Consider the following 10,905-nt stretch of genomic DNA (forward strand, 5'->3'; position numbering starts at 1 on the left):
CTGTGCAGTGTGAACTATAAAGGTCCTGGGAGGATCATTTAGAAAGGCTACTAGACCAGAAATGCATGACTATCACTGCTTTATACAGCACAATACCCAAAGACTGAATGGAAGCTATGCTTTAAATACCCCTTACTGTAATTTTAGATGACTGTATACATACGCGGATTATAAGAAAAGAAAGCTTGGAGTTCTGTATCACATATGAAAAAATATTTTGGTTGGGATAACCTGTAAAAAATCTTGTTAATGCCTATAAAAAAATGTTAGATCCCCTTATGTATAACTGAAAACTACCAGGCATGTGAGCCACCACGTGTATGCCATGGATTGTCTCTTCACAGAAAAATATTCCATCTTATTTTTCCTTTTAGTAACTGCTTTCTGACTGTTACATTTGTAGGCATTAGGTAAAGTCTGTCTGCTCTTTTGGATACTCCATTGTATACATTCTTATTGCTGAGAATATTTCTTCCTGTTCTGAGTATTCCCCTTCATAGTTAAAGGATTTGTCTCTAGTCTTCTGGGTGGTAGTAATAATGGTGTTGTATCTATGCATTCAGGGATATTTTGAATGATCCCTACATTAACAACTTCACACTTTTTCTATGTATCCCTGCTCACTAATGTTAGTATAATCCTAAAGAGGACATTATAGGCCAGATCCTGTCACACACGGCACATACATTGCCATACAGTATAGCAGTGGAGAGCTTTCAGGACCCCCAAAAATTGGTTCTTTCAGTCCTCTCATTAGAAAGGATACTTATTTTCTATTCAAGAGATTCCTGTCTATCCTTCTGCCTAAATTTGAAGAAAATTCAGGTGGCATTTGATTCACAGTTCTAGGTTTAAAATATCTGAAAGCTCTTCTGTTATGTTGGAGGCACTGAAAATGTTATAGGCTGCTGCTAACAGTGTGCGGTTGTAGGAGCTGTAGTGAATGTGTATGTTTTCTGTCAGACATTCCAATATGCATAGTTCCTTTTGAGAAAAGCATCAGTTCTTCTGTGTTTTGTTTTTGTTTTTTTTTAAGGGAGAGGGTTACTTTACTAAGTAAACTGATGTCTGAAAAAAATTCTTGTAATGTCTTTTGTAGATAATACTAACACGTTGCAAACTGTTGGAGCACAGTTGATGCACTGCACATGAATGAAGTCACTATTATAATGTTTGAGAACTTTACAGATATGTACCATGCATAAACACAAAAGGTCGTATAGATGTATGTGTATGTATATATAAATAAATCCAACTAGAGAGGTAATTTTTCATCTCAGGCCATGAATTTCCTTTGATGGCCCCCTGGGCCTACCGTATATTTTACCTTGTAACCGTGGCAGTGCAACAACTCTCAAGTTGAACCTTTTCAGGGAACTCAGCTTAAGTTTCACCAGCGGCAGGGAGCGTCTGACTGAGGGGCAGATCATGATATTCTGGAGATGGGATGCATGCTGTGTAATTGTGAGTTCAGTGTGGGTCTAGCAGGGGGCACGAGTTTAATAAATTCCTTCCCAGAGGCTGCTTTTTTCCGCTGCCTGGAGTTACAATAGGCATTTTGTTCAGCTGCTAAACTTCATTCTTTATAAAATGCACAGAACTTAATCTCTGAAATCAAATATAAAATGCTAATAATTTTTCCTACTTCCCTCCTGGTAGTCCAAACTGATTTAAAGTTTGCATCATTGTCACCCAGGAGGAGAATTTACTTGAATGTTTTTACTGATGATTAAAAACTGAAAGAGTGAAATACAAACAGAGAATTAAGGCATTAATGAGTGAAAGCGGAAAGTTATCATTGTATTTAAAACACATTCTCATGGGTTGTAGATCTATATCTCTGCAGCTCACTCAGCCCTTAAATTGACTGTCATAATGTATACATCTTGTACCTCTTATTCAGTAAAATTGTAAAACAATGACATGATAATACTTGAGTTGTACTACTCTTTGCACCCTGCATTTATTAATTTTGCCTATTAAAATTTATAATATCACAGGGTTTTATTTAAGTAACATTTCAATAATTTTGTCCCATAACACTGCAAGACCATACAAGCATATGGAGAACCATTTGTGTACAAGAAGAAATTATTCTTTTTTGCTGAGACTGCTCCAATATTGTGAGTTACAGAGCTGTGCAGACATCAGCTGCTCTTCCATGAAAATAACTCTTATTTAAAATGCAGCAAGAGAGATCTACCTGAAAACATATTCCACTTTTTCATTCTGCTATGCATTTGGCCTTGATCCAGCTTACAAACAATTTAAATTGGTTGTTTTCAAGTAATTTATTTTTTGATCATATTTGTGTACCTGACTGAAAATAGCAGTTTGCTTGCCTGAGAATAACAGTAACTTGCTTAAACTGACTCCCTGTCCTAGAAGATAAGCTGTGACTGGACTTGATTTATCCATGAGCAGTTGTAATTTCCTGAGCTAAGGGGTCTGTGCCTGATTCATGTATTAATGATATATTAACATTAACCATATATGAAAATCAGTAGTGCAAAGAGCAAGGATTTTTTTAAAATATTTTACGGCAAAGTGGGAAGACATCTATCATTGTCATTTAGCCCAGTGTGAATAAATAATTTGTAATGCCATAACTTTGAGAATAGAGCCTTGTATTTTTTTGCATGCCTTAAGAGTTTCTGTGTGTATTGGAGTAATGTTGTGTAGCTGGATTGAAACATAGATGTTAGAGAGATGTTGGTCCCAAAAATCTTGATTCTCAAAGGAAACTGGAAAAACGCTTTTTTGCAGTGACAGTTAACTTGCAGTGAAGTAGTATGAGTTTTATTGCAAGTAGAACAACGAATTTCATGTTTAGCACTTTTTTTTTTTTCCAGTTTTGGATACAATATGCAAAACATAGTTTTTAGAAGAATTAATCTATTACCAAATTTTTAATTGAAAAATTTTGAAATTTCGTTTTTACTGATGGGAAAGGTATTTCTTTTGTTTGTGCTTTTACTCTAATTTTTAAAATAAATTGATGTATTATAATCAATCTATTGGCTTGTCACCAGCTGGAAAATCAAAACAAGTTTCAGAAAGATAATTCAGTATAGAAGTGGGCTTCTAATACTGCTTGTTGCTCTAGAGGGCAAAATAAATTTTAAAATGGTATGGAATTATAAGAAAATATTAGTGAAAATTTGTTTTCCAGCTTTTTACTCTAGTCTTAGTTATCAACTGTAGTCAACAATTACTTCATAAAATTGTTTAGTGATTTGCAAATTGTATGGCAAGCCAAGGTCTGTTCCATAGAATAATTTATACTCTTTCCATCCTATTGATACTAAAATACTGTGCATTTATGTCCAGTCTGAGATCTTTTTAAGGCTAGTATATATATTTTTTTTCCAACAATGTGAGGGTTTTGAGATTAAATATCATGAGAAGACAGTTTGAGCTGAAATTAGGAATTAGAGGAGTTCCATTTTCCAAGTGGAATATTTGATACAATTCCATTTTTTGTCTTAAGGAAGATTCCTGGGGTAGATTGTTACCATGAAACATCATGTTTTCGCTAGTTAAGATTTGTTTTTAGAATGTTTCTATTATATATATAGTAAGCATTTCCTGGAAAATAACAGCATTTTAAAAAAGTGTTGCAACTTCAATTGCTGCCTATATTTAATAATAGCTTGTTTGTTTTCTTCTTTATGTAGGAAGAAAGACAACATTTGGACAATGTGGTTTAACTGCCCTGCAACATCATTAACTTATCTGGGAATGCTGTTGGGAAATGAATTGTGCAGCGTGGGTCATCATTCTTTCATTGCTTATTTGTGCTTGTTCAAGGATTATGCTGCCAGTCTTCTACCTGCTAACTTTGCTGCAAGTAGTTACTGAGACCCTGCTATATTAGGGTTAAGCTGTTCCTAGTGAAAGAAGATTGTCTTCTTGTTGTAACCAATACTGAAGATTTTGGATTCCTTACTATTCAAGATTTCCAACTTCAGTTTATGAGAGATCAACCCTTCTGTGAACTGAAAATTTGACTGGATATTTGCCAGGATGCAGCAATTTAAGCTGTACTTTCTCTACCTTCTTATCTTGCAAACAGAGTACAATCAGTCGTGAAAATGTTTCCACTTGAACAGTAATTTTGAAGCCTCAAAGGCCCCTGTACAGCTTCCAGGTGAGTTTAGTAGATGTTCCTGACATCTGCTCACATCTTCTTCCTTCTAGAAATGAAGTTGTTTCGTGGTACTTGTTATAGATGTTCCTTTCATTCTTTTTATGATTTTTCTCTTTAAATACAGTACTATCTGAAACTCTTCATAACACACAGTGTTTGTTTTGTAATGAGGCATATTTTTAAAAGAGCAGTTAGTAATTTTATAGATGTGCAACCTAGATGTTAAGCTTGTTACAGAAGAGGAAAAGATGAAGTAAAAGTTCTCAGTATTGTTTTATGAAAATGTGGCACAAGTGGAATGCCAAACAAAATACTTTCAGAAGCATTCTTTCTTACCACTGTAGCAGAATGCCTTTTGTAGAGCTTTAAATGAAGTGTAATACTGCATATGCCATTCTCTTATTATTTCTTTAGAGAATTAAATATTCAATATGATATACTTTTTTATCTATTATTCTGCATGTGTATGTTAGAGAAAATAATTTCAAGAAGCATACCCAGACCGCTTTTCAATCAAAAAGTGGTAATGCTTCTTCATTCATATTTTTTCATATTGTTGGACCAGATGTGTACTTCCTTTTTTTCCCACAAGACTTCTGCCTTGGTGAAAATGACATTTTGAGCCTGAAGAACTCACATAATGTCAGGTAGCATTTGTGATATGCAGCACTTAGGATCTGACTGTCCTGAAGTGAAAAACCAAGAATGTTTTACAGGCTACAGTATTTGAAGGGTCTTAAAAAGTTTTGTGTTTGTCTGTAGAGATATCACATTGCCGAAGGACTGAAGTTTTATCTAATTGAGACTCGCTGTCCTGGTGCTCAGAGGTGGACTTTGAGCTAAATAGATATGAGGTGAAACACTAGTTGTGAATGCTGTTTTCAGTGGATTTTCTAGCCCTGGAAAACCCAACACTTCCACCAGGGCACCCAGCTAACTTACTGCAGTTGCCTGTTGTCTTCATCGTTGAAAGTGTGACAGTTTTGGGAACTGTCTCTGAGGGTGATTTTTCTTAAGAGAACAGTCTGTTTATACAGATTTTATAAATGCGCATGTTTCTGTCTGACTCATGGTTAGAAAGCAGAAGTCCCTGGCTTCCCAAAATTATAGCATGTGTGCTGGAAAAATACTCATTGTCTTAGAAGTGTGGGGTTTTTTTTAAATGTAAACCAGCAGAGTTTTAATCTACAGGATGCTGCTATTAATAGATATCTACCTGCATCCAACCTGAATCTACCTACATCCATGCTAGGATTATGTGATTAATTCCAAAAAAGTCATTCTCTGAGGTGCTGGATATTAGAGTGTTTCTGGGTAGCTGATTTATACTTGGAGTTATTCTGGTCTGGGAAATTCATCTGCTTGTGCCTTATCTATAGGAGAAGTTCTGTAAAATGGCAGGTGTAAGCTTATCCATTTCCAACATATATACAGAGAAGCAAAGCAGATGCTTATGTTCTCCCAAACGATAATACCAAACATTAGCATTAATTGAAAAAAGACAGGTTGTACATTTACTGTGAGAAAATCAGTGGCTGAAATGGGTTGAAAAATCAATATGCTTACAAACCATTCCTTCTCTTTTATGTGTAGGAAAAAGGTAAGATACGAAAAAGGGTGGAGAACAGATTTCCAGCTTTTCTTGTGAAGTTTGGAATACTCATTCAGTTTTTATTCTTTCAGGATGTAATCCTCTCAGTATTAAATCCAGACCAGATGCTTATTTCAAGAGAGTAGAGTTTCTGTTTCTTTTAATTGATGCTCTTCAGCTCCATCTTTTGAAGGCTGGAGCCTTGCTAGTCTTCTCAAGAGAATCTGCTAAGTTTGTACCTTGAAGTAGAAAATAACTCTATTTTCTGACTCTTGTGTGAATGCACTGTTTCTGCAGAGTTCTGCTGGCTCTACTCACCTTGAATTTTTAGAATTACTCCTTCAACCCTTTGTATCTTCTATAACATTAAAACACAAGATTGTCTACACTTAATTTCAGAAAGTTGTAACTGAGAAGCGTATTTCCATACCCTGGAAAAGTTAGTGACCTCCAGCAGTGAAGCGGTGTGTGGTCAGTGAGAAAGCAGGGAATCTGCTAATGCAAAGCCAACAGTTGTGATATAAACATTGTTTATTTCCTCATATGGGTACAATCCTACCCCCAAATTTGCAATGAAAGTACAATACATGTGATCAATATTGATTAGATATTTCTATCTTCAGGTAACAGTTTTGCTCAAGAGATGTCTCTGTTTGCAAGACAAAGCATATTATCTAAAATAACAGCAGTATTTATAGCTGTTCACTTATTGAACAGAAAGGAAAAGAAGTTAGGAAAAAATCCCTCAGTCATGTTTGAAAACAGGTTGGCTCAAATTTATACAAATAGAGGCTAATGAAGAAGGCAATCACCTGTACCTGAAGGTCAGATTCAGACTGGTTTTAACTGCAAAGGTAATGGGGTAATAAGTAGTAATACAATGTAGCCTCTGCTTGAATTTTTAAAAAACTTACCAAGGAAAATGTTAACACAGTTTAAATTTCAAATATCAAAGCACTTTCCTTTTTCTTTTTTTTCTATTTTTTTTATCTGTAGCCACAAAGACTGCAAACCTGAGGGCTTAATTTCAGAGAGGTTACTGTTTGCATATTTCTGAATTTTCATGGGCTGATATTTTATTTGGCTCATTCTCACAGGTACATAGAATGCAAAACTGGAGGGCCACAAAAAAGTCTTATTGTAGATTTACAGTCCACTGACAGTCTTTAACATTAACTTATTCGGCTTATGGTAGCTAGTTCAGTTCAGGTTTGTAAAAAGAACTTCCCCGTATATCATCTCTTAAGAGTTTAAGAATGTATTAAAATACTGGGTTTAATTAATATTAAAGCTTTTGAATAAAAATGTTCTTGGTATTTGTATCACTAATTTTCAGTTGTAAGTTGTTATTTACTCTTGCCCACATTAGTTCAGTGTTTATGACGAAATTCCAAAATTATGGATGTCATTGGAAGTAGACAACATCCACTCTGAACTTCTCAATCCAATACACCTCATATGAGGTTTTGATCAGAAAGAGCAGTTATAATGAGCTGCCTGTGAACATTTCCTACTTTAAGTTTCTCAGTCATACTCAGCATTGATGCAATTTGTGGTCTTTGAGTCTAATTTTACTCCAAACTGATTTCATGCAGGCAGCAACAAATCATAATTGTTCTGCCAGACTGATGTAATTGCCTCACTTCTGCCATCTGCAATATAAATATAGGGATACTCACCCAGTTTTTAAAATTTCTGGAGATCCTTGGTTGCAAGATGAAGTATGATTTTGAAGTGTGTTGGCTAGTTTTGAAATTATTCTCAGCCATCTCATTTTGATTTTGTTACTTATTAAAAGGACAGAAAATAAAGCATGTAACAACATTTTTGTTTACTAGGCTCTTTATACTACTTACAGAGCCATTGTTTTATTTTGGGTTGGTTTTTGGTTTGCTGAGTTTAACTAGATAATCACATTAAAAATGCATCTTGTGCATATCATTTTCAATCTCAGCCCAATCATAAAATCCCAAATCTTTGACCTGAGCAGTGGCAGCATGCCAAGGAAGACACACTTATCTTTCTGTAAATTGGATGCATTATGTTCACTTCCGATGCTAATGATCTTCATTGTATACCATGTAGACCACAGAAGACTTGTAAAAATATTTCTAAATATTTAAGAACACTAGATAATCTAATCAGCAACAGAGTCTAGCTATTAGTTCCACAAAAAGAATTAGTCTCCTTAAGTCAAACAAAATTAGTCATTTTTAGAATCTGTGAAGAGGTAATTTTGCTGAACCAAGTTCACCTATATAACTAGATGTTTAAATTAAGTGTTAAGACTGAATGCTGATTGCTAGGCTATGTAACCACAAACAAAAGTTAATAAGGAACAACTTTCAAAGGCTGGAGTGAGACAGGGAAAAATGTGTTTATGCAGTAATTCTATACTGGTGTATGCAATATGAAAGAAAAATAAAGTAGCATAAAGAAGTAGGTGAGATCTTTTTCAAGATATACTAAATGCATAATAAATGCAATTTCAGTAAAGTGGAATTTGATTTGCACATTAAAAAAATTAACTTGTTTTTTTCATTTAATTTTCTAGAAAATACTCAAAATGAGAATATCTCCATTAATTTTGGTTGCGCTTTGATTTTTCTCTGATGTTTTAAGTGAAACGTAATGTATGCTAAGCCATGGTTCTCCACAGAAATATTGCCATTTCTAATGATTTTGTATTCACAAATGCTGCACTTTGTATGTAGCTCCAATGCAAATCAATAACAAAGAAAATCTCATATTGGATGCAATTGAAGTTGATAAGTGATCAAGATGCAGTTCAACAGCCCAGTCCATATTTAGTGGTGTGGCTTTGAATAAAAATTGATATAAAAAATTGCTGATAGGCAGACTACAGGAGTCAAAGTTTACACTCTTTCAAACAAACAAGCTGAAATAAATTTGAAGGTGTTTACAAAGCAGTAATTTGGTCCAAGTGTATATATCAGCTTACAGTATAATTCTTATTTCCTCTTGTTGTTCAATAAATATTAACAAATGGTGATTTGAACTGAGTCAGTCCCAGAAGGCTGCTTGGTTACTCTGTATGAAGGAATCTTTCCCATCAGTTCTTTTTAAAATATATATTATCCTCATTAGGTTTGTGGTTTTTTTAATATTTTTAAAATTTCTTCATTAGCACTGTCTTTTTGGATATCACCACTGATCTCTCCATTCCATTTATTCCTCTTATAGTCTAAGCCTGATGTTTTTTCATACAACCTTCCATATTCCTCCCTGAGAACACATAACCACCAGTGCAGAACTTTTGCTGATTTAAGATTTCCTTCTTTCCCCTCTGCTTTCCTCTCCTGCTTTTCATTGTTAACTGCATTTCATTTTCATTCTACTTTCTGATCTCACCTCTTGCCTCTTCCCAGCCATCTTTTTAATGGTATAATCAAAGTCCTCAGAAATACACAGTATCAGCCCTTTGCTGTACTGTGACTTCCTGATGCTTCTTCAGGAGGAGGTATCCCCTGCATTCCTTGTTTTCTTTTGTGAAAGGGCTTGCTTTTTCTCTCTCCTTTACTTCTGTATCTATATAGGAAACAGATGGTTCCTTTAAAAACCTAGTTTAGACATAGTATAGACTGGATAATGAAAAGCAAACGTCTGAAGTGATCACTATAAAGAAACATTTGCAAATTACGTTGATGCTGCAACATATTCTCATAAACTACTAACAGGACAATTACAAATATCAATGAATGACATTTTTGGTGATTCACCAACAGAAAGAAGTCTACATCTATGATATGTGTTCTGCAGACCTTGTTTCTGACTTGTGATTTGCAAGGTAGTTTTAGCTTTCTCTGAAACTTGAAAATTTGAAAGTAATCTGACAGATGTATCTGCCTTAGTTTAGAATTCCTATGTAATGCATTGGAAAGTTTTCAAAGGGCTTTCTCCTGCCAAAACAGGAGTGACTTAAGAGGCCTTTTTTTCTGGTCATTTTTCTGCTTTCTCTGAATATCTTGTGTATTTAATATGGTAGTGCCATTTAATTTATCTGTATTCATGTATTTATCTCTTTTTGGTGCACTAATTTAACTGGGCCATTGAACTGATTGTTTAAGTATTAATTCGCCCTAGTGGTCTCCAGAACGTCCCTCTCAAGATCATTACACCCAGCCCCTTTTCCACTCACAATTCCTCTAACATTTTCTTAACGAATGTGACAATGTCAATTCAGAACATCTGTTTAATGTATTATATATCTGGTTTTTTAACCCTTTAAGCATCTTTCCTTGAAATCTCATTTTAAAGCTATGATATTCTTTGTAGTTCATTATAATTCTGGGATATGATGCCTATGTGATGGAAAATAACACCTAAGCAGCAGAGATAGACATTGGAAATATCTATAGACATTTTAATTTAACTTCACAAACCTGAGAGCTCCTAAGGTAAATGTGTATGGGCACAAGTACTCCTTATATACATTATTTTTCGAAGCACTTGTAGAAATAAAAGGCACACTTACGACTAGTGTTCTGCAAAACTGAGCGTTAATTAGTTGCATACGTAATAAAGGCATTGTCAATTCTATATTAATTTAATGTGAGTAATCTTTTTATGGTATGCTATCAGGAAATAATCTTAGTAGTTGATGATCATCTTAATTAAGTACTTGATTACAGGATATAGTCTTATAAGCATGGAAGAATTTAGACCCAGTTCAGAAATATTAAGCTATAATGTTTTCAAGGTCCACAGGCACAATGCTTTATAGTACAAATAGCTCTTGAGCTATACAGGGATACAGTATCTACTTTCATGGTCTCAGAGCTGTGTGTATTTACGACATCTAAGTGTATTTTACAGTTTAAATAATTGCATTAAAAGACTGTTGATTCAGTGGATGTACCCTTTACAATATTGTCCTTTTCCTGGCTTTGCATCTGTGGTAACTTCGCTTAAATAAAAGAGCTGGAGTCTCCACCCATTCTTTCATGAAAGGAAGCATGAGTCTCCCGGTATAAAATGTTGGAGGATCATCAGCATCTCATGTCTCTTGTGCCATTTGTGGCTGTGAATGCTACCAGCTGTATTACTGCAGTCAGAAATGGGTAGAGAAGAAGCCATGTTTTTTGTCGTGCTTTCTTTTCAAAATCTCAGTCATAAAAATGGAAGTGTGGTTACAGACAGCCAC

Source organism: Phaenicophaeus curvirostris, chromosome 4 (assembly GCF_032191515.1).
Source record: "Phaenicophaeus curvirostris isolate KB17595 chromosome 4, BPBGC_Pcur_1.0, whole genome shotgun sequence".
NCBI classification, from domain to species: Eukaryota; Metazoa; Chordata; class Aves; order Cuculiformes; family Cuculidae; genus Phaenicophaeus; species Phaenicophaeus curvirostris.